Below are 23,525 nucleotides of genomic sequence, written 5' to 3' on the forward strand. Positions count from 1 at the left end.
TTCCGATCACCGTGGAACCTCTCTGGGGGGGCCAAGGGAATGGCTGCCGGAACTTCTACCACTAAAGACTTAGGGGAAGACGGGCTACCCATGCTAAACGGGTTCCTTTGCATATAGTCGACACGAGAGTGCAAGGACGCTGTTTCCTGTCGTGAGGCAGCTAATTCTATCTGCATCTGCGCTAACGCTGCCATCACGTCGTCTAAGGTAGCCATGGTAAGCATTCAACACAACCAGGGGGAAAGGAGAATTCTTGGGCCGATAATTCTGTCAGGTTCCTCGTTCCGATGTCCCTGGGGCTATGTTGATGCTCTAAGGGGGCCCACCTCTGGATGACCCCAAGTCCGGCTAGTGAAACCATGGACTTTTGGGGTGATCGAGCGGGGGAAGGAAAGGGTGGGGACTGCAGGGAGGGAGATCTGTGAAGGCAAAAGACAACAGAATACAGTATGAGACGTTTTGTTTCCGCTTTCAGCGTGAACCACATCAGTACCTTTAAAAGCAGTGCGTTTGAATCTAGCTTGCCCCCTCACCTGTAAAGGAAATAAGGTGCGCCAGGACATATGGGGGAGAGCTACAGGCAGTGGTCTTTGGTCGCAGGCACTAATACAAATGACAAGGAAAATCACACGTATGGAGAATAACAGGGATCAACATGCATATGCACACACACCACGTAGCTCCTTTGTTGCTCAATACCAACTTGTCAATGCCCCTCAAGGTCCAAGCCACCAGCGTTGCGACCACCCCTTCTATCCAGACTCTCTCATATGTCTACGGAAATAATCATAAGAAAACAGAGATGAAGACTGGCCACCGCGTGGTGCCTTTACGCACTGCTAGCGTCTGCCAGGAAAACTGAAGCCAGGGAGGCTGAAGCACGCTTTGCTTAACTTCCTTGAAGCCTGATGCACTCCTGTGATTCTGCGACATGCATTTCAACCATACTAAGTACAAACACACCAGTTCGAGTTCTACCCAGTGCGGGTTGTTTCAAAAGGTTTCGGGCTGTATCACTGCCTGTAATTGAAAGCGAATTGCGCCCTGTTGGTCAAATTAGGTATTTACAAACACGTTCGCTCCCCTGAATGAGACCAACCGGTCTCTCCAACAGAGGGGCGGATAAGGGTGTCGCGGCTTACTCTGACGGTGCTAGTCTCCGGAGATCGTGTCTCCGACTATGAGGTAATGGGCCGAGCGCCGAGTATGAACCTTGCCGCATCACTCCTATCTTGGTTTTGGCGTCCTTGGGAAAGTACGGGCCGCTACCTGGGTGATGGACTCTTCGGAATGCCTCTGCAACACCGCGTTACCACGGCTCGTCTCCGGTTCAAAGAATTATCGGCTCCATGTGAGGCGACCTTTCGCCTTTTAACGTTTGGCGAGGGGCGTGGCGTGCGTTACGCAGCGCGCCTCCCGCAACGCCTATCGGGAATTGTAGTCCTGATCGGGTTTCCAGTCCTTGCTCTGTTCCTGGCCGGCGATGCGCTGTTGACGATCCTGACAGTGGTGGCCTGGGGGATGGAGGATGGACACTTTGTTGTGGAGCTGCGGGCGGGGGTGGGGTCTTGCTCTTCTGGCTCCAGGGGGACTTGCGGGTGGGGGCCTCAGTCTGACTGCACCTGGGGGAGGCTGTCCGGGTTTGAGGGGAACTCCCCTCTGCGTGTGGGGACTTCCTCTTCCCCTTGTAATCTGGATCTGCTGGGTCTGTGGAGAAGAGGCCAAGGTCACAGAGGAAGAGCTTTTTGGGAGATGGGGTTGCAGGTGAGGCAAGGGAAGGGGGCTGGGAGGGAGAGGTCTCCGAGGACTGCGGAGTGGTTGTGGATGACTGTGTGTGTGTTTCCAAACCATCCCCTGTGAGTGTGGTATCAGTCCCCTGAGGTTGCTTGTGTGCACGTCTAGAACTTGGTTTGGGTGTTTGTGTGCTGCCCGTGACTGTGGGTTTGGGTGAAGGTGCTGGTGTGTGTGTGCTTGGGACAGGTAGTGTGCTAGGAATCGTGGGTGGTGCAGGGGTAAGAGTGGTGTGGGACTGTTGGAGGAGGGACACTGCTGCCGTCAGGGAGGAGGCCACGGACTGATTGGTACTATGTAGGGCAGACATTCTCGATGAAATGTCCTCCATGAACAACACCAGTTGTGTCAACAGACTGGTGTGTGCATGGAGGACACTCAGCATTGATGTCTGCCGTACTTGGATTTGTTGAAGCAAGTCCACAGACTCCTCACTCGGGGCAGCAGGGGACACCGGGGCAGGGGGTGCGGTGCCTGGCATGAAGGAGACATGCTCTCGAACATGAGAGCCTCCACGGACCTCTGGGATGGGAGCCGGTGGGAGGGTGGTGATGGTGGTGGTGGGGGCGGTGGCGGGACAGCCTCACTAGCTGGGGTTTGGTGGCTGCTGACATCCGCCTCCACAAGGGAGTCATCCTCTGAGCTGCTGTGGCCCTCAGCTGGGGTAGATGGTGCTGAGGACTCCTCGGTGTGGCTCCACTTGCCCTCCATGCCACTGGGTCCCTCCGACTCCTCACCTTCTGTCCCAGTCAGGCTGTGTGGCTCCTCCTGGTCCGTGGAGCTGTCCCCTCCTGTGGCCGTGGATGTAACTGGATAGAATTAGGAAACAAAGAGAACAACATCAGTCACCTGCACTGACTGCACACACCACAGTGAGTACATCACATCACAGGGCAAGCCCTGGCATCATCAGCTGAACACTGCTCAAAGTGCTCAACCCATTTAGAATAAGCCAATTGTCAGTCTCACCATCAACCATGGCACTCATACCCCTCCTGGACTTGCACCCATATGTCTGTTGCATGTTGGATGCTAATACCCCAATGTGCCAACATGCACCACCTACACATTTTTTGCACATGAAAGTGAACATGTGTGTATGTCACTATACACACATCACATCTCTTGCATCTGAGAAAGTACAGGTGTCAGGACGAAGGGATGGCCAGGGTCTCATTTCACATGCTTGTGATGCATGCCAGCAACACACACTATGATGTTCTCATGTCCTGATCGTCAATGCCACAAGGGGGTGCATGGAGCACAATGAACACAATGCAGGATCACTCATAGCAAGTCAAATGCCATGGCACTGGCATGCCTGGAAAGTCAATCAACACTGTCTCCTGTCACAGGGGCAGGGCATCCAGACAACAACAGTATGCACTGTGTCATAATCATAGGTCATGGTTAAAGGAAACTCTGCAGCTGACACGTGCACTTGTCCATCCCCTGCAAACAACATATCCTGGATCCAGAAGACCCCATATCATACAAAAAAGACACATGAGTCTCTGTGAACACAACTCCTTGTACATCAGCACATCACAGTCTGCTGTGCATGAAATACAGCTGCCTGAAGTGCACAGTTGCATACACCATTGTGCACTGTCTTGTCTTTCATAGTCACTTCTCAGATTTCCTGCTGAACCTCAAACTCATGAACACCCCAGTTGTACAGAAACGGAAGCCACGCCACAATGACACAGAGGCAGACACCTGAAGGCACATGTCATTAAGTAAAACCTGTAAGTTGATACACAGGAGTGGGATTACTGAGTGTTTCTAAATGCCCTTGAGTAGGCATGACTTCCCAGGTCTATGTGAAACAGTGTTTAGCCCTGGACAGTAGTCAGGTGGCTAAGCAAGTGTGACACACTTGATATACATACTCCTGAGGCACACAAATTGGAGTCCCCTGCTGCACGGGTTTGTTTGAAATACCCCAGCCACATGTGGCGAGTCAGACCAGCAATTGGAACACATATCAAGGGCACACACAGATCACATGTCAGATCTCAGGCACTGTGTAAACAATTGATCCACCCATGAAACCCACAACAGAGTCACGGTACCAGATGCTGTCTGGAAGCTGAAGCATAGCTGACTGCAGGGACACAGTGCCCTAGTGACACAGGCAACAGACTGTAGGGTCCACCCCTGTGGATCAGATGAGGAGGGTGCATCACATAATTGAGGGACATGAGTATTGGGCTACAAGACCTACGTAATGTGGAAGTGTGACCAGGCCAAAAGACTGCAATTAGCATGTCAGACATAGTACACAGATTAGGGATGGACTTACCCCTTCCGTGCTGTTGTCTGGCCTTCAGCTGCCCATCCAGGTCCGGGTAGACCACCACCAGGATCCTGAGCATGTGGGGGGTCAGGGTCCGGTGTCTGCCCCTCCTACGAGGAGGTGACAGCTTCAGCTTGATCATTGCGATCTTCTGGAAGTTGCAGATCCGGCGCTTATAGACCCCCACCGATCGAACTGCCCGGGCGATGGTCAGCCATATCTCCTGCTTCTAGTGGGCATCAACCTGTGAGAATGACAGAGTTAAGTCCATTAACACATATGGCCCATACTTGTGCTGCACGCAGTTGGATATACATGTCATCATCACAAGGGAAAATTAGTTACACAGGTAGTGTACCCATGGAAATGGACAAATGCCATGCATGTCTGACATGTTAACAATGCCTGGGAAGTTTAAGCTTGCACAAATGCACTTTATCTGCAGAACACCTGTTGATTACATGTACCTACACACTTTGGGGGATAAAAGTACTCAGTGAGTACGCTTGCCACCGGTGTACACACTGCTAGTACTGCTAGTCAGACAACATGCACAATTAGGAAGGCAGTGGAATTCACACTCATCTGCTCCCCTGGTTTCCCATATGGCTTGCTGTATTGTTGAAGGAGCCCGTCCAGCAGTTCCTGGCTCTCCTCCTCAGTGAAAGCTGGGGCCCTCTCCAGAATACGTGCCATAGCAGAAGCCAGAGGATGCAGAGACAGCAGCAGAGGTAGCAGGGATGTGGTCCAGTAGCATGTAGTGCAGGCAAGTGAGCTCCGAGGGGCCAGCCAACCTCACATCTGTTCCATGTGCCCCAAGTGATAGGTCCAACACAGTTGCATTCTATGAATCTGGGCAACCCATGGAAATGTACGATTCGTAAACGTCTTCCGCATCGTTCAAATCTTCACCTTCATGAAACCCTAGTAATTGCAACATTGTTGTAGGCATCCAACTGATTTTCCAGGGCATGACTCATACAAGTTTTGAATCTGCATCTGTCTCCATGACAGTCCAGAGCCAATAGGTGCGCCCGGCTCGGTCAACTGACTGTACAACGCGTAGTTTGAAAATACACATGCACCCGTCTCCATATGATTCAATGGCCAAGGCGTACGCCAGTCTCTGACCATGCATAGTCACCTGTGTCGGACCTCATTGCAGTCAATGGCTAAGCGTGCGCACGGCTCGGTCCTGAACTGTGCAATGAGTACGCATAGGCACCCGCGATGGACCTCATTGCAGTAAATGGCTAAACGTACGCACGGCGCGGTCCTAAACTGTGCAATGCATACGCATAGTCACCCGCATCGGACCTCATTGCAGTCAATGGCTAAGCGTACGCACGGCTCGGTCCTGAACTGTGCAATGCGTACAGATAGTCACCCGTATTTGACGGTATAAAAACACAATCACTTGCCAGGGACTCAGGTGCACACCTACCACACTACAGCATTGGACACACAGTGTCCCATGGCACGGAAGGCTGCATTCCCTGTGTGTTTGGCGGGGACATTTGGTTTGTTGTGTGGCACTTTTGTGCAGCCACTCCCAGGCTGTACACGTGTTCATGGGGACAGAATCCTTTGTGTGTTGTGCACATTACCACTGTGATGTGCAACTGCACAGTTATGGGCATGAGTCATGGACACAGTTTCATGTTGGATATATGTAGGACATGTCACATACACCCTAAGTCCTGGGGGTGATGTCATGTACGTCACAGTGAGACCTATAGCCACATTTTTGATGTACCCCCACAGTCTGTGTGCATGTTGTGTCTCATATGTGGCTGATCAAATGTGCCCAATGGGAGACAGTCACCACATCCATGTGGTTTGTGCATCAACATTGATGTTGCGTGTGTGTCTGCGAGACGTACATGTAGCACCTGCAGAGACAACAGTGGCCACTACCTGTGGGACTCAAGGTTTTTTTTTTTTTGTGTGTACATGATACGCCATGTCATGCCAGTGTCCATGTGGCAATACAGCGACCCTGGTTATCTGCATGTCAAAGGGCTGTGATGCCTGGGAAACATCAGGCCTCACTTGTCACTGTGGTGTGTGTTTGTAACGTGACAACAGTACATAGGTACTGGGACACAGCACAGCTATTGGCCGTTGCACTACATGGAACTTATGTAGACATGTGGACTTGAGATGTTAGTTGATGTGCATGTAGGTGACATATGTGTCCATACCCAACAGCACACACATCAGTACATTGTGTACTGTCATGATGTATCATGTGATATTTTGCATGGTCATAGTCACATGGGTGGATGAACCAACAATCTTCCTTTATTCATCTCTGTACTGCAGGGCACCAGCTGTCCATAGACTATTACCAGACCTTGCAACCATGCAGGAACGCGACTGTATCAGACGATACCGCTTCACCAGGCCACTGATTGAGGAGTTGGCAGAGCAGTTGGTGCCACATCTGATACCTGGCCGGACATACCCTACAGCACTGACCCCAGAGGTGAAGGTGATGGCAGCTTTGCACTTCTTCGCTACTGGTACCTTCCAGTACACTGTGGCTACTGCTGGTGGTATGTCGCAAACAATGTTCAGTTGTGTGCTACGTGATGTCTTGGAGGGGATGTTCCATTTCCTTGACCTGTACATCAAGTGTCCTAGCCCAGGTCAATTCACTGACATTAAGGATGCTTTTTATACACTGGGCAGGATGCCGAACGTCATCGGATCTATTGATGGTACCCATGTGGCCCTGGTACCACCACGGGCCCATGAGCAGGCATGCTGGAACAGTAAGCACTAAAACTCCATCAATGCTCTGGTGGTATGTCTTGCAGAAATGTGTGTTACACATGTGTGTGCACGTTTCCCTGGTTCTGCGCATGATGCCTACATCATGAGGAGTAGTCGCATTGCAACGCTGATGTCACAGATGCCAGACCAGCGTGCCTGCCTTGTTGGTGTGTACTGACTGTTTACCATAGTGTGTGTTTGGCAAAGTTTATTCCACCCTCTTTCAAAACTCAGCTAATTGTTCAACTGTTTGTATGTAGGTGACTCCGGATACCCCACAATGCCGTGGTTGCAGACGCCCCTCCGCAACCCTGTGACACCAGCCGAGCTGCGCTACAATGAGGCACATGGTCAGGGCAGGAGGGTAATTGAGCGGACATTTGGTCTCCTGAAAAGCCGCTTCCACTATCTGGACAAGACCGGAGGGGCCCTCCCATATGACCCTGCTAAGGTGTGCAAAATTATCCTTGCATGCTGCATGCTACACAACATGGCAGTGCGGAAGAAGTTACCTCTCATCCAGGATGACGCTGACCTACCTCCGCCACCTGTGGAGGATCCAGGCCTGGGACACGATGCAATGATGATGATGATGAGGGACGTCCGCACACAGCACATCAACAACTTCTTCACCTGAATGTGAGTTTACAGGGTTGTTATGTTAATGTATTGAGTTGGCATGAGATGTGTTGGGGCTGCTCTGTTGCTCTTTGAGTGTGTCTGTGTGCTACTTGACTGTATGCGTGCAGTGATGTGTCCTTTCAGGTGGTCTGTACTCCACAATAGTGTTGAACTGCTAACGTTTTTCTGTGTAGGTTTATTTTGACATGTTTTGTGCATGTGTAGTGCATTTCCCTCCTGTTCTGCTGTGCTTTTGACTGTGTATTGTGTCTGTCCTTCCCAGGGTACTTTGCCAGTTGTTTGATCAACACTGACCCCCAACACCCAGAATCCAACACCAGTGTGGAAGTTGTCAATTCCCATCAAGTGATGTACCACACACCCCTGAACTTCAATTCTGCGACACTTTGTGTCCGTGTGTCCACTGTCACGTAGATTTACCTTGCAACTATTGTGGAATAAACATGTTGCTGAGGTGTAATGAACCTGTGCTACGCTTTGTTATGTGTGTTGTCTGTCTTCCCACATCTGACTGACATTTGCTTACCTCACCTGTGGACTTGTTACCACTGACTAGTGTTGGTGTTCTGTCTGTGCATTCCAATGTGTGTCAGGTCAACATCATTGGGTGGGATGAGTAACATGGCCATGGTGAGTATGTGTTGTGGTGCCATAGGGGTGTGTCTCCCTCACATGTGTCACATCACCATGACTCACATAACGGTGGTCACATTGTTGTCATGCACTCTGTTGTTTAGCAGATCAACATCTCCATGACACATGACAAGTTGGAATCACAACAGAGGCAAGTATGGTGTACTGGTGAGTTTATTTATGAACATGTGTGAGTATAGTGCACAGGATGGTGGGTGCTGTACATTGGGTTTTGAATCCAAAGTTCACAGTAGAGTTGGAAGCGTTGGTAGCTGAAATGTCCAGGGTAAAGTCCACAGTCATCTGCTATATTGGACCAACATGAACCCTCCATGTCATTTAGGCGAATTGTGTCCGATCCGACAAGGTGAATGGGTTGCGCACAGAGAACATTGTTGAGAACAGATTTAGAGGCCCTGGGGGATGTGCAGGGACATCTGCGTCTCACATGTCCTTCTTCGGACGACCCCTCTTCTTCTTGGGGGGGGGGGATCTTCAGGTGCAGGTGTCTGCGGTGCAGGGGACTTTCTGACAGAGTCCACCTGCCACCCTGTGGCACTGGCAGATGGTGTGGCAACAGATGTTGTGGCAACACAGGGAAGTGTGGACATGTTTGTGCTTATCTGGCAGAGGCATTGGAGTATGTCACGATGCACCGCAGTAAGTGTATCCCACTTTGCCTCCATGCGGGCATGGTGGGCAGTCTGCTCCTGTTGTATGTCCTTGAGGATCCCTTCTACCTGGCCAAATCCTCTGGTGCTATCCTGGTACTCATCTATGATACGTGCCAGTTGGGGATCATCATGCAGTCCAGACCCCTCTGCAAGGCATGCCCTCTGCCTCCCACTCCTCCCAGCAACCCTATCCACACGGCCAGGACCAGCGGCGGCACGCACAGGTGACACTGGCACCCCTTGGGTGGTGTTGCTGGTGGTGTTGTCTGTAGCTTCCAGGGGGTCCCCCTGTGTCCCTGTGCTGTCGGTGTTCTGTGGCCATGGTCTGTCCATGTTGGAGGGGGTTCCTTGTCTGTTTCCAGATGCTGGAGGCGTGGGTACAGGGGGTACAGATGTTGGTGCTGCTGGTGCTGCATGATGATTCCCACCAGAGGTGCCAGGTTGTTCGTCGTCATCTGAAGAGGACAGAGACAGATTCAAACCAGGGAGCTGAGTGTCCACCAGAGTCTGGGACTCTAGTGGACACTTTGTGCCACTGCCTTGATTTATTTGTTTGTAGGTTGGTACATGTCATGACACAGTTCCAAGTCACTATGAGATTGCAGGTATTGTGTTTGTCTGACTGGCATACACATCTTGGGATGATTATCTATTGGTTCTGTGGCTTTGCTAACGGTGCATGTTTTCACTGTCCCCTTGCCATACAATATTGAGTATGTTGTTTGCTGTACTCACCAGGCTCTGGTATGTCTGCTAGACCATGGACGCTCTCTGGTGGTAGGATGTCCCGCATCTTCTCCTCCCAGGTCCTGAAGTAGACTGGTTTGGCAGGAGGACCACCGCCAGTGTGCAGACTCAAGGTGTGATCTTTCTCGATGAGTTTATTGACCCTCTTGCGCACGTCATAGCACCTGTTCTGGATATCATCCTTTGTGCGCCTTGTTGGTGCTTGTGCGTTCACCTTGTCCACAATCCTCGCCCACATCTTTGTTTTCTGTGACATGGGGGTCCTTTGGACCAATATACCAAACAAATGTGGCTCTGCTCTGATGACCTCGTCTACCAACACTTCTAACTCCTCATCTGTGAACTTTGGATTCTTCTTTGGGGGCATGGTGATGGGTGGTGGTGGTGAGTGATGTGTGAGTGAGGGTGCAAGTGAGGGTGGATTAGTCTTGGTTTTGCTAGCTGTATGTGTGTGTGCTTTTGGTGAGAGTTGTGTGATGGGTAAGTTGTGAGTGTGTCTGTGTTTGCTGTGTGATGGTGTTTGCTGCTGGCTGTTATCTCCTATTTGCAAAGGATCATGGTAGTGATTGATGTCCTTTATATAGGTGGAGTTGTGGGCGTGTCTTTGTTTCAGGTTTTTAAAAAATATTTATTGGCTTTGTCATTGCTTATTTGGTCCTTTTTTGTCTTTTTTTCCTTTGGGTTTTCTAGGCATTAAGGAGACGTTCTTCTGACCAAGACGGACACTGATGTTGGCTTGTGCGGGCTTCTCCGCCTCATTCACGCTGACTTTCTTCTGTGTTTCATACGCATCGGCCACGGAGATCTCTATTGCTTGGGCTTCCTGTTTTCTATGCGTGTCGGTCATGCAGCTTGGGCTCCATGTTAGTCGGTCTGGGTTTACACGCATTGCATTGTACTGCGCGGATCGGACATCGCGGGTACGTGTCGGTCGGGGTCATTCCAGGTACAGGTCGGTCGGTGCAACTCACGTTAGTTTTCTGGCCGAATCACTGTTTTCCCTACGGCTCGGTCGTACGGCTTGAATTCTGTACGTGTCGGTTGTAATTCACACGCGTTGCATCATACTGCACGGGTCGTATGGCGCCGGTCCAAGTCAGTCGGTATCCGTTCCGGGTCCGTGTCAGTTGGTACGATTTGCGGGCGGAATCAGAATCGGAAGTATAATTAACATTAATTAACAATAAATTAATTTAAAAAAAACATGTACCTTCCACCATATTCCCCTATAAACGTTACAACCAATATTGTAAAAAATTAATCAATTAACATGGTTAATTATCCATTAACTAAAAAAATTAACGATAACATTAATAACCAACAAATATAAATTAATCCACACAATTAACACTATTACAATTGTTCATAATAATTACATTACCTCCCACCCTACTCCCCTATCAACCCTCAACCCACTCTTAAAAAAAGTACAGAATTAACATATGAACAAATTAATTATTAATAATTAATATCAAATTGATAACTAATTATTAACTTTTTAAACAAAATTAACATATTGACCAATAAATGAATAATTATTAATAATTAATGTATAGTTAATTAATACTTAATTAATTAATTAACTCAAATAACAATAGAAATTATTCTATATTACTTCCCACCCTATTCCCCTATAAACCCACAACCCACTACAGAATAAAATAATGCAAACATTAATTAACATATAATTAAATAATTAAAAAAATCTTAATTAATATATTATAATTAAATTACTTCCCACCCTATTCCCCTATAAACCCACAACCCGCTACAGAACTAAAAATACGCAAAAATAATTTAAAATTAAATTCATTACTTTTAAAAACTCAAACATACATTACAAAAATAATCTATACTTCTAACACATATAGGAACATTTACAACACTAAAAAACAATTCGATATTTTTAACAACGATATTATGACTGACAATATTATTAACTTCGATATTATGACAAACGATGTTTCTTACCTGCGTGTTGATATTCTGCACCACTATATTTTTAACAGTCGATATTTAAAACTCGATATTTTGTCATCTCGATATTTAAAACTCGATATTTAGACTGTATACCTAGAGGTTTTAGATTATTTTCTGTAATTTCCTCCAGGTCTTTGTTAAGTGTGATTCTCAGGTATGGGTGAACTGCAGCATCCAATGCATTTCATGTTCTCCTAGGCTATCTCTGGTATTGGTCCCCAAATTTGGAATGGCTCCACATTTTCCCAGTTTATTCTGCAGCCCAATTTTGTAGAAAAATACCCTATTCGTTTAATGAAAGTATTCAATGAGTTGTCACGGTCTGTATTTGTTAAAATAATGTCAATTACGTGCAGTAAAGATTTTATGTGACTTACTTTCATCCCTGAAGTATTCTATATGGCAGCCAATAGCGCCAGGAGGCTTTTCATGAAGCAACAGCTGCGGTTTAAAAACATGTATTCTTTTATTTATTCATTTAGTGTCAGTCGAAAAAGTAACAGAGAATGGGGGCATCTCTGTCTTGTTGCAAGGAGAGGGAAGTGGGTTCATACTTAGGGCCTTTTACAAGTTTGGCAGTCCACATGATAGGTGGTGCTCTGAAAGCAGCTTTCTGCAATGTAGGCAGTTTCATGAGCCTACTAGACCACTTCAGTTAGACTGCTTCAGGACCACCCGTCGAACCAGGATTTAACTTCTAATCTGGCAGGCGGTCGCACCACAGGTTTGGCGGTTCTACAGTGGACGGCGCTTTGCACCTTAGTCTATCTCAGGTTTGTCACTGTAGGTGTGCTAGTTTTTTCATATCATTTCTTGACAGTGAGACCAAAACAAATTCACATGGTGATGCGCGGACGGTCTGCAGTCTTTTTGTTACTATTATTTCTCGATTTTAACATCAGTTTTGCCTTTCATTTTTCTGGTGTTAAAACTATTAACATTTTGTTTGATATGTGGCTTCATGTTCCGCTGATTTCAGCCTCTTTAAAGGCCTTGTAAAGCAATGGAACTCTTTGTTACTTGCCCAATTTGTAGATTTATTTGTGGAATCTATCTTTCCCTAGGAACTTGCAGTTTGGGGTGTCAGCTATGGCCTGGGCAATTGTGTATTTAGTTGTTTTTGCCTCTAAGAAGATTCTCTCATGCTAGGATAAGGTAGCAGTTTGCTGCTTATACCTGGCTTATTGCCTTATATAGAGAAACATAGCATTCCATTATTTCCATTGAGAGTGTCAATCGGGTGCCCTCATAATTTTTATCAGCTTCAATTTACAATTAGGATTGGTGCAGCTGGTGTCGAGTAGGCTAAACATTTCTATTGTTTGAGATTTATTTAGCTATTTGAGCTTTATTGGGATTTATTTCTGCTTGTTATGCGAAAAAGAGATCGAAGAACTATGGGGCACATTACGATCCGCCACCGCAACGGTAAACGGGACCGACCGCCAGTGTAGCGGCGGCCCCACTGTTCCCATTAGAATGCGACCACCACCCTCGCGGTTGCATCCCGCATATTTAACATTGAGGCGGGCAGTGCTGTAAGTAGCGCCCACCACAATGTTAAAAATGCATTTTGTGCATTGACATTCACAACGTGGCATGCACCGTGTGGTGCCTGCCACCTTGTGAATGCCATTGTAGGGCGGTACCATGGGTACCCCCAAATGCAGACCCCACCCCCCTCTCCCCAGGGGCCCGCAACGGGCCCCCAAAGTAAACACTGCATGCCTTTACATGGCAGAGTCTCCGCCATGGAAATGTATGCACACCACACACATCATCATATGGATGGCGGTGCCTGCAAGGCACTGCCACCATATTATGGGCCTTTTCCGCCCGGCAGGCAATCATGACGATTGCCCCACTGTGCCCATTAGGATGCGACCACCACCCTCGCGGTTGCATCCCGCATATTTAACATTGTGGCGGGCAGTGCTGTAAGTAGCGCCCACCACAATGTTAAAAATGCATTTTGTGCATTGACATGCACAACGTGGCATGCACCGTGTGGTGCCTGCCACCTTGTGAATGTCATTGTAGGGCGGTACCATGGGTACCCCCAAATACAGACCCCACCCCCCACTCCCCAGGGGCCCGCAGCGGGCCCCCAAAGTAAACACTGCATGCCTTTCCATGGCAGAGTCTCCGCCATGGAAATGCATGCACACCGCACACATCATCATATGGATGGCGGTGCCTGCAAGGCACTGCCACCATTTTATGGGCCTTTTCCGCCCGGCAGGCAATCATGACGATTGCCTGCCAGCGGAAAAGCAGCAGCCGGTCTTTCCATCTGCCGCGGTACCCCCACCATGCTAATGTGGCGGGGGGTGAATGGCCATCCGGCGGGGAGTTTTGTTGGGTGGATGGCCACCGCCAGCCATGATAGTAGGCCCTACAGTCTCTTTCTCAACTCATTAACACAGTGTAGGGAAGAGGTCAGATTTGCATTAGGTCATAATTTCCTTGATCGACATCTCTAGCTTTGTTGTTTCTAATTTAACTTATCTCTTAACTATTTCTTATTAATTGTGCCTGCCAGAATGCTTTCTCTGTGACCCACAATAATTGTGTGGAGGTGGCTGAGCCCTCATTTTCAATTTTGTATGTTAGACTATTTGGCCTAAAGGTCTATCTGCCTTCTGCGTGCTTGTATCCACTAGCCAGAATTCTCCATTCAGATAGAGAGGTTTGAGTGGGTCCTATGCTCAGTCAAAAGTGCATTAGGGATTGGTCAGACTTTACTCCTTCGCATGAGAAAGTGCCAGGGAGGAGCATTGGCTTGATTAGGTAATCTGTACGGGACAATATGCTCTGTGCTCTCAATGTAAATGTGTATTCATGGTCCATGACGTGCAATAATCTCATGATATTGCCAAGCCCATACTCCATCATTATGTCTTTCAAGATCACCCTGTCATTTCTTCTTTCAGTTGGACCCCTTACTGTCTAGGAGTGGATCTAGTGTAATGTTCCATTCTGCTCCCACTATTTCTATCCCACTCATGTCTTGCCGAACTCAGTAAAGTGTTTTGACATTTAGAGATGAATGTTCTCTTGATTTGATTTAGTGCATTTATCAAACTCACAACCATGTTTCTGTTCAAGTTCATTTGGTGGTTCTTAAATAGAATCTGTTAGTGCAGAGGCCGAAAGAATAGATAATCGTAGACAAATTAGTCTAATCCATTTACGCCGATACAATAATAGAGCGGGGCAGATAAACAGCACATGATTAACATCCTGGATAGAATTATTGCACAGATTGCAAACGGGATAAAAACCATACCATTTAGATAGTACATTGTTTAAAGGGCGTATGCCCTGCCTCAATAATACCCAAAAGCGGCGCACTTCATGGGGCAGGTTCCAAGAGATATAAGCCTGTACCTTATTTATCACACAGGAGTCAATGGCCGGGTGGGCACCTCTCTTTAGAATACGAGCTTCCCTATGCCTGGTGAACCTTAATTTCCAAGTGGCCTGCTTCAAAATGGCCTTTAATTGATATGGCGATAGGGTGAAAAGTATGGATTCATCCAGTTGTAGCAAGTCAACCGCATTTCTAAAATTTTTAACAATTAATGACTGCTCCTTTAAGCTTTCTAATATTTCTTTCTCCATTAAAAATCTTAGTGTACCAGGATCACCCTTTACCAGGCTTGTAACCCATTGCACTATCCCTGCTATACCCAGCTACTTCTTAGACCAAATTCTAACCTTAGTGGAGCCACGGGGCAAGCAGAGTTGACTGAGGCTAGGCTCCTTAAAATTTGTTGTATTTAAAAAGCCCCATTTTCCTATATCAAGTAATTCAATACCGTACAACAGGGAAGCAGGAATTTTTGCACTAAATATCTCTAATTGAAAGTGCAAAGTGTATTTTTCCAGTAGATCTGTAGAGGGAGCCCAAGCTTTTCCCCTGTGTAATAGCTGTTAAATGTTATTTTCTATATGGGCTTTATCAAATAGGTTGCCACACACTGTTTTTCCCAAGAAAACGTAAGATTTTACAAGTTCCAGTTTTTGGCCACCTACAGACCAAACAAAATTCCCATACTGCAACTTTTTTCTTCCGTGCATGCACATTATTTTACTTTTAGATACATTTATCTTTAAATAGTGGGCCTCTGCATATTCGTGTAGCACCTGCAGTCGACTATTTAGTCCCCTTGGCGTTAAATACAATATTAATATGTCATCAGCCTAAAGTAAGCTAGCAATCGGTTTTCCCCCCAGTAATGGGGCAATGCCCTCACTTTGGGACAGAGCATGAGGAAGGTCAGATAAATATAGGGAAAATAGTAGAGGAACCAATAAACATCATTGTTTGAGGCCATTTACAGTAGGGAAAGTTTGGGAGAGACCTCGTTCCCCTCTGATTAAGACTCTACAACAAGTGTCTGTATGGAGAGCACAAACTAATTCCAAGAGGATGGCCGACATACCCAGGTCCGTCAGTTTTCTCCAACGCAAGAGACGATCTACTTTATCGAATGCTGTTGAGAAGTCTATAAACACTGTGTACACTCTTCCTCCTCTAACTCTGACATATTTTTCGTTTATTACCTGTAGTGCCGTTAGGTTATCAATAGTTCCATGCTTTGTACTGAACCCATTTTGTTCAAATGGTAAAATTTTACCCGCATCCACCCAGTCATTAATTTGGATCAAGAGGTATTTAGCAAAAACTTTACCCACTGCGTCAAGATGTGCAATTTGACGGTAGTTGTGTGGGGCATCTCGATTTCCTTTCTTAAACAGCGGGACTAATATACTCTCCTTCCAAGAAGTGTGGACCATTTTATTTGCATAGCAATAATTAAACACTGCATAAAGAATTTTACTCCACAGTGTACTATTTTGTTTTAAAACTGTAATTGGTAACTCATCCGGGCCCATCGCCCCGGAGGATCGCATCCCCTTGATTGCCATTTCAATTTCAGATGGCGATCTATACGATGAGGGGTCTTTCTTTAGTGCGATACAATCAATTGCGATTGCATTACCTGCATATAAGTCCTGAATAAAGCTAACCCATTTATGCTCCTCAATGGCAACTGGAGTGGTCGAGATCTAGCTCCACATCCCTCCCCGATAAGAGACCAAAACGTTCTTACTTGGCCTCTAAGCACTGCTTCTCTCAGTTTAATCCAGATGTTATCTTCCCTCTCTTTTCTTAACTTAACCTTTACCCTAGTCCTCCTCCTCTTTAATAGTAATATTCTATGATATCTTTCCAAGGACTAATTCAAGTACTGTTCTCAAATAAATTAATGTATTTCAAGATTAAGCTGCAGGAGGGGTCTGGGGACTACTTTAGTACTTTTACTTTGATTCGGCTTCTTCGCAATTTGTATCGCTTTAATCATAAATGCATTAAAACTGGCAATTTCTATTCCATTCCAATTAGACAAGTTCTCTACAGTGACCTCTAAGACACTGTCCAGGCCCAAGATGGCTTTGGTATTCCAATGACATCTCCCTGATTTCTTAGCAAAACTTACAGATTCACCGTTTAGTGCCCATGGATCGTTCAAGAGTAAATTTAGATTTACGGTAAGAGTTAGTACTTTGTAGTCACTGTAGGAAGAATTGAAAACCTAAAGATCTTTCAATAAAAAGAAGGAGGTACTTCCCACAACCACATAGTCTAAAATAGATTCTCCGCTATAAGATTTACAAGTAAAGGTGGCCGATGTATCTGAAGGCAATCTTCCATTTACTATAATGCCATCAGCCTTCATTAATTCATCAATATGCATTTTCCCTCTCTTATTTGTTCTAATATTTTGTGGAAATAGAGCGCTTATGGGATCTGTAAAGATTCTTCTGTTTCTTTATTTCGGATTATGTCCAAAGTAGAATTAGAGATTTTACAATTCAGATCCCCAACCAATACTATATGAGGGGTAGGTTCTACATCATTAACTTTCTTAATGTAGGAAAAAAACATCTTTAAGAGTACATCGTGAGAAGCATCTGGTGGAATATAAACTCATTTCAGTGGTGGGTGTTTTACAATTGTTATCAGAATTATACAATGTTATTGCTAAAAAAAAGATTACTAGGTTCTTTATAGTAATCATAATTCCATTTTATCTTATTTGACAATAAGAATGCTACCCCTCCATTTGCATGTCCTCTCCTGGATGGGGTTGCTTTGCAATCTAAAGTAAAATAGTCCTTACATAGCAGATCCTCTGAACACCAGGTCTCCTGAAGACAAATCATCTTTGCATCTAATGCACATATGTATTGTAACTTCTCCCTACTATTCTTTATTCCTGCAGCATTCCAAGTTATTATTTTTAATTGATTGCTAGAAGGATGGCTGTTGTGGAGGTTTATTATTGGATCTGCTCGATAGAGCACCAGGTGACCAGTTCCATTGTGGACTCTCTTCTTTGGAGTTCCATTTAAAGGAAAAGGGGATGCAATCTTTGAATTTCACATGTCTGCCATTTTTTGTAATACAGATTTTTAATTCCTCTGTTTCATACGAGCAATCTCCACTGCCTGCAGGTAAGTGGCTTGACAAAGACCTATTGTTGAGGGCTCAGAAAATGGGATGACATCAATCCCCCTACTTTGTAGGCCTTCTGACCATTGTAATATAAGGTTTGCAATAATTTTGGAATTAAACCTTACCCTCGATTTATAACCAACTTCTGTTTTTAAGATGGAGACTAAAGTTATATCACTACTTTATATAGGTTTCAAACTTTCAATCTCCAGGAGACATTTAAGAAGCAAAGTCCTATTTAATATTAAATCCGTATCAAACAGAGGAATAAAATCTAACTGGAGTGTGTCTGTACTTTCCCAGATGCGTTCAACATCAGTTATCTCAGGTTTAGCTCTCATTTTTATGATGTCAGAGAAGGGGACAGCCAAGGGATTATGTACTGATGGGAGGAGGTTAACCGGCCTCGAATGCTCCATTGTTATAAGTAATGGAGACCCCTCTGTTACAATATTATCAAAAACTCTTATGGGGTATGCGATGTTCGAAGGGGAGGCCTCATAGGCCATCATTGGCTCTGTTGTTAGATCTTTTTTCTCTTTGTTCACAAGATCAACTTCATCTTTCTAGTTTATATCTTGTGATGCATTTTGCGGGGTCTGGGAGGAAGATTCCTTACTAACTGAGGCCTCGATATTTTCTTTAAAGCGAATTCTCCTTTGCTTCTTTTTTGAGAATCTTCGTATTGATTTCCTCTTTTTCCCTCTATTCTTTTCATTTTTCCAATTTCTCCCATTTTTTTCCAAGTGTAAAGCTCCTAAGACATTTTCTTTTTCATCACTTAACTGGGTTTTAAGAATAGGGAATACTTCCTTGTCTATCCTTTTCGCTGAATGTGAAGCACACTTTATTGCTGTCATATCTGTAAATGGTTTTAAAAGTTGCAGTCAGTTTCCCTCTTACGAAGACAACCTGCATAAGCTGTTACCTGCTGCAGCCGGGGGCATGTTATGGTGTGCACTCAAAGGGCAGTTGACGACACAAACATTCATGCACACAACATAAGAAGAAAATGTGCAGATGCTAGATAGCAAACAGGAGCAGAAGGCACATAGCTAAATAGGAGCTCTGGTTATGAAACACAGGCAGGAGAGGGGAGAATGTGGGATGAACACTAGCTCCTTGTCACTCGATCTTTCTCAAGCACAGAGCAAAACTGCAGGTTCGAGAGGGCTTTTGATTTGGGGCTCTCAAGCACACACAAAATGGCAGCACTGCAAGTTTCAGACCCCTCCTACTCTTTGTGAAACAATACTGCAGGTTCTAGAGTCCTACAGACCAGGCTAAGGGTGAACATAGTGTAATTGCATTACACGGTCTCATGTAATGGTAACATAGTGCATGCATGCCCACGTTTTTATCTTATAAGCATTTGCAATCCCCTTTTTTAACCCATGGGCAGTGAACAAAGTAAACAACTCCGAAAATAAGAATGCACATTAAACAAGGTTTCCATGCATAGTAGGACAATGGAATTATGCAACAGGATTGACTTCATTATGAAGCAAGAAAGGGAACATTATTTTGGATAATTAGGCAGGTTTTGTGATAGTATTATTTAATTATTGTGTAATATTTATGCTTTAAAACAGTTTTGGAAAAGTTTTCAACACTTTGGCACCATTTAAATTCCCAAATACAGCTATACGAAACTTAATTTCAATGTAACCTTTGCCCAGGGCCCACCATGTAGCTGCAGTGAAAATATGGGGCCAGGCAGAGAAAGGGGGTACTGGAGGGGAAGCAGACTGAGAAGGGGTGTGGCAAGGGCTAATCCCACACTGACCTTATGAGCAAATACTTCTGGACACAGGGAATGCAGAGGTGATTAGAGAGAGTCAGAAAGGATGTAGGAACAGACTCAGAGGAGTATGGACCAGAGATGTGGAAACTTGGAAAGTCAGGAGGACTTACCCGGGCGGTGAGTGGAATTGAAAGGGGTCTCCATGGATCAGCATTGAAAAAAGTAAGACAGGCAGAGAAATGGTGAGCTGGAGCAGAACGGAATCAAGCTGAGAATGGGGGTGTCAAGCTGACGGTCGGCAGGGGGAAGGTATTAGGAAACAGGAGGCCCTAAACAAAATGGACACTTTGCTTGTCAGGCCAATGTTATTTTGTCATGACGGAACGGTTCCGTCATGAGCGTCGGTTGAGCTGTGCTCATGACGGAACCGTTCCGTCATGACCACGCCCGCGCAAGCAACGGTCAGCACCGCGGGGGAATCCGCCCCGCATGGAAGGGGTTACGAGGGTTGGCTATGTATGGAACATGGAGACAAACTGGTTTCTTTAAAAAAACAGGGGCGGGCACTGGCGGGGTGGGGAAGTGACTAGGACTCCTCTAGATAAATGTGAAAGATACATTTACAGGCAGTGTCTTTGAAAAGCAGGGCAGGGGCCCCCAGTCCCTACCTTGTGGACGAGTGTGCAGCAGTCGGGCATAAAACATGGTGCACGAGGAACCCTTGCTGTCCTGGTGGACCTGTATCTAGCCTCGTCCTCCTTCCCAGCTGGATGGCTGTGAAATACTTTGTGCTGAAGAGAACTCTAGAGAAGGGTGAAGAGACCCACTGAGGGACCACAGGGGCTGAAAAGGGGAATCGGGGGCTGCAGGAGGTTATGTGATGCCCCTCCCTATGCAGGAGAAGCAGGCAGCTTGTAAGGGCTGGCAGTGACTCAACACGTCCGCCCTTTACTGAAACATCTTCATTGGCTCCCAGTAGCCAAACGCTGCCTATTTAAACTGGGCTGTACTATTTTCAAAGCCCTCACAGGTTTGGGGCCTGTCTTTATTTCTTCCTTAACTTCTCGTTACATTCCTACTCGCGCACTTCGCTCGTCACATGCTAACCTCCTCACCCCCTTTCGTTTTAACCGGAAAAAACACGGCGGACTCAGTTTCTCTTTTCTGGCAGCTCAATTGTGGAATTCCCTTCCCTTGGAACTCAGACTCGAAACATCTTTGCCACACTTTAGATCCCTTCTCAAAACTTTCCTATTCATTCAAGCCTACCAGTAACTTCCTGATCTAGTACGTCATTTTCATAGCGCCATGAAACCGCTGGGTGTACGCGCGCTCTATAAATACATTTAACATAACATAACATAACATATACCGGCTATTAAAGGCCTGTTGCAGCGTTAAAGGCTCGAGCCGAAGGCGAGGGACTTTAACAAAGCAGAGGGACTTTAAAAGCCGGTATAGCCCTGCTACGAAGGGCTATAAGGCTATTAGAACATTCTGCCACTAGAGGGCAGAATGTTCTCACAAATTAAACAAAGCCTTCAGGGAGTGCGAGGGGATTGAAATCCCCTCAGTCTCCCTGAAGCCTTTGTTCACAGCCAGAGCTGTGAACAAAGACACATTGGAATGTCGGAGCTCCGGACTTATACCAGCCATTATAAGCCCGGAGCACTCCATTGTTTTCAATGGAGCTTCCAACATTCCAATGTTCTAATATATGGTGCAAGCAATCTTTATCAGATCAGCACCTCCATCTTATTACAATATTGGTGTGCCTTGGGTTCTATCTTCTTAATGGGTTGGTGCTGAGTGGGCATTCCATTGTATGGTCTCTTCCGATAAAGCATGCAGTCTATATACATCTTCTCTGTCTGTGTATATTGCTGTTTTCCCATCAGTCGTGATGATCATTATACCACGACCCAGCAGGGAGAAATAATATCTTCTCAGAGCTAATGTCTCTATGAAGGCATCTGCAGAGACAATGATGGATTATTCTGCCATTAATAATGTTTTTTTTCTCTTCATATAGCACTGTTTTGCAAGCTGGAGTTACCCAAAAACTTGTTCAATCAATCAATCACATTTATAGAGCGCGCTACTCACCCGTGAGGGTCTCAAGGCGCTGGAGGTGGGGGGGGGGGGTGCTGCTACTGCTCGAATAGCCAGGTCTTGAGTTGCTTCCTGATGTGTCCCCTGTGTTTATCATAATATGGTCTTGTTATATTGTCTATTACAAGTATACACCACTCAAGTGTGAATTCTGTTCTCACAGTTTGTTGGTCAGCTTCTTTGCAGGTTTTATGTTGTGCAATATTCCCCTTTAGGACCTTGTCAGTTTTGAGAAGGCATCCCCCACGCTTTTAATGTGACCTGATGCAGTTCCTTTCTGCACTCTTCCCCCACTGCCTGTCTTACTTCTTGTCTGCTGTCCAATGTCGTGATGGGCCACGCTTCCAAGTCCAGTCATCAATCTACTGACGGTCTGAAGAAGAGAATGAGGGTACACACACTCACACAACCTAGCATTTCCCTGATACATTCACACTTAGTAGTTTGCCTTCAGTCCTCTTGTCCAGGTGTTCTCCCCCACGGCTCTCTCAGGCAATCACTAAATTTGGCTGATCTCCACAGAAAAATGCAGCCAATGAGGGGAGTCATAGATTAACTGGCTCCACTGTCTTCTTTCCCCACTACCCATGCTCTGTCCCAGTTTCTCTATGGTGAGAAATTCCTATGGCAGCAATTATAGTTATAATGATGAAGCAATGGCTCTTTTGGACTAAATTTCAGCCTGGATTGCAAGACAGACCCTGCAGCGCATTGAAAACATCTAGTACTTGGCCAAGCTCTCCACCTGTGAATGTTTGTGTCTCAAATCGTTCCTTTGATTTACAACCTACAACCTGAAATTGGGTCTGCCATTCCCAGTATCATTCATGAGGCTTGCACTAAGCTGACAAGGAAAAACATGACTTCAGACCCACATGTGTAGTCTGACTGTGGCAGCTAAACCTGCAGGCAAACCTGTCAAAATAACTCTTTTTGGAAGTAAAGAACCCTACAATAAATATTGCCCACAGGGTAGGGTGCCTAGTATATATACGTGGGACATGAAAAAATTGTATTTGCCATGGTCTTATAGTAACTAGCCCCCAAACATGCAATTAAAATCAGGGGTAGGTGAACTCAAGTTACATAAAAGTTCAGCACACCCCTAATTAGAGCACATGTGCTTGAGACCACATTTCATCTCAAGGGTCACACTGCATGATGTAAACTACTCCACCCATATCGGCCTGTCATCTACAAACACCCTGAGGCACAGTATTTAGCTAAAAAAATATTTTCTTAAGTAATACTCCTTGTAAACCTTCAGTGGGGCATCTGTCATTGACAGACACTGACATTACCACAATGTGACCTTCAGAATGGTGGTGTCACTGATATACCATAAGAGTGATTTACAGACTGTCAGAACTGGCAAGGGATGCCACGCAGTTTCAGCAAATGTTACATGCCTTCCAAGAGCTCACAGACATCCAATAATCTAAAAGCACCTACAAATCTGTGCTTTATTTTTAAAAATATAAGTGCCAGGGACCTCGTCAGGAGGAAACTGCTGCTTGCATCACCCACTGCCCGTGCCAGCGCTGCCAATGACTGTACCTGTGGGACTATTGAGGCTCCCAAGACTATAAGACTGGCTTG

This window comes from Triturus cristatus, chromosome 4_1, assembly GCF_964204655.1.
Source record: "Triturus cristatus chromosome 4_1, aTriCri1.1, whole genome shotgun sequence".
NCBI classification, from domain to species: Eukaryota; Metazoa; Chordata; class Amphibia; order Caudata; family Salamandridae; genus Triturus; species Triturus cristatus.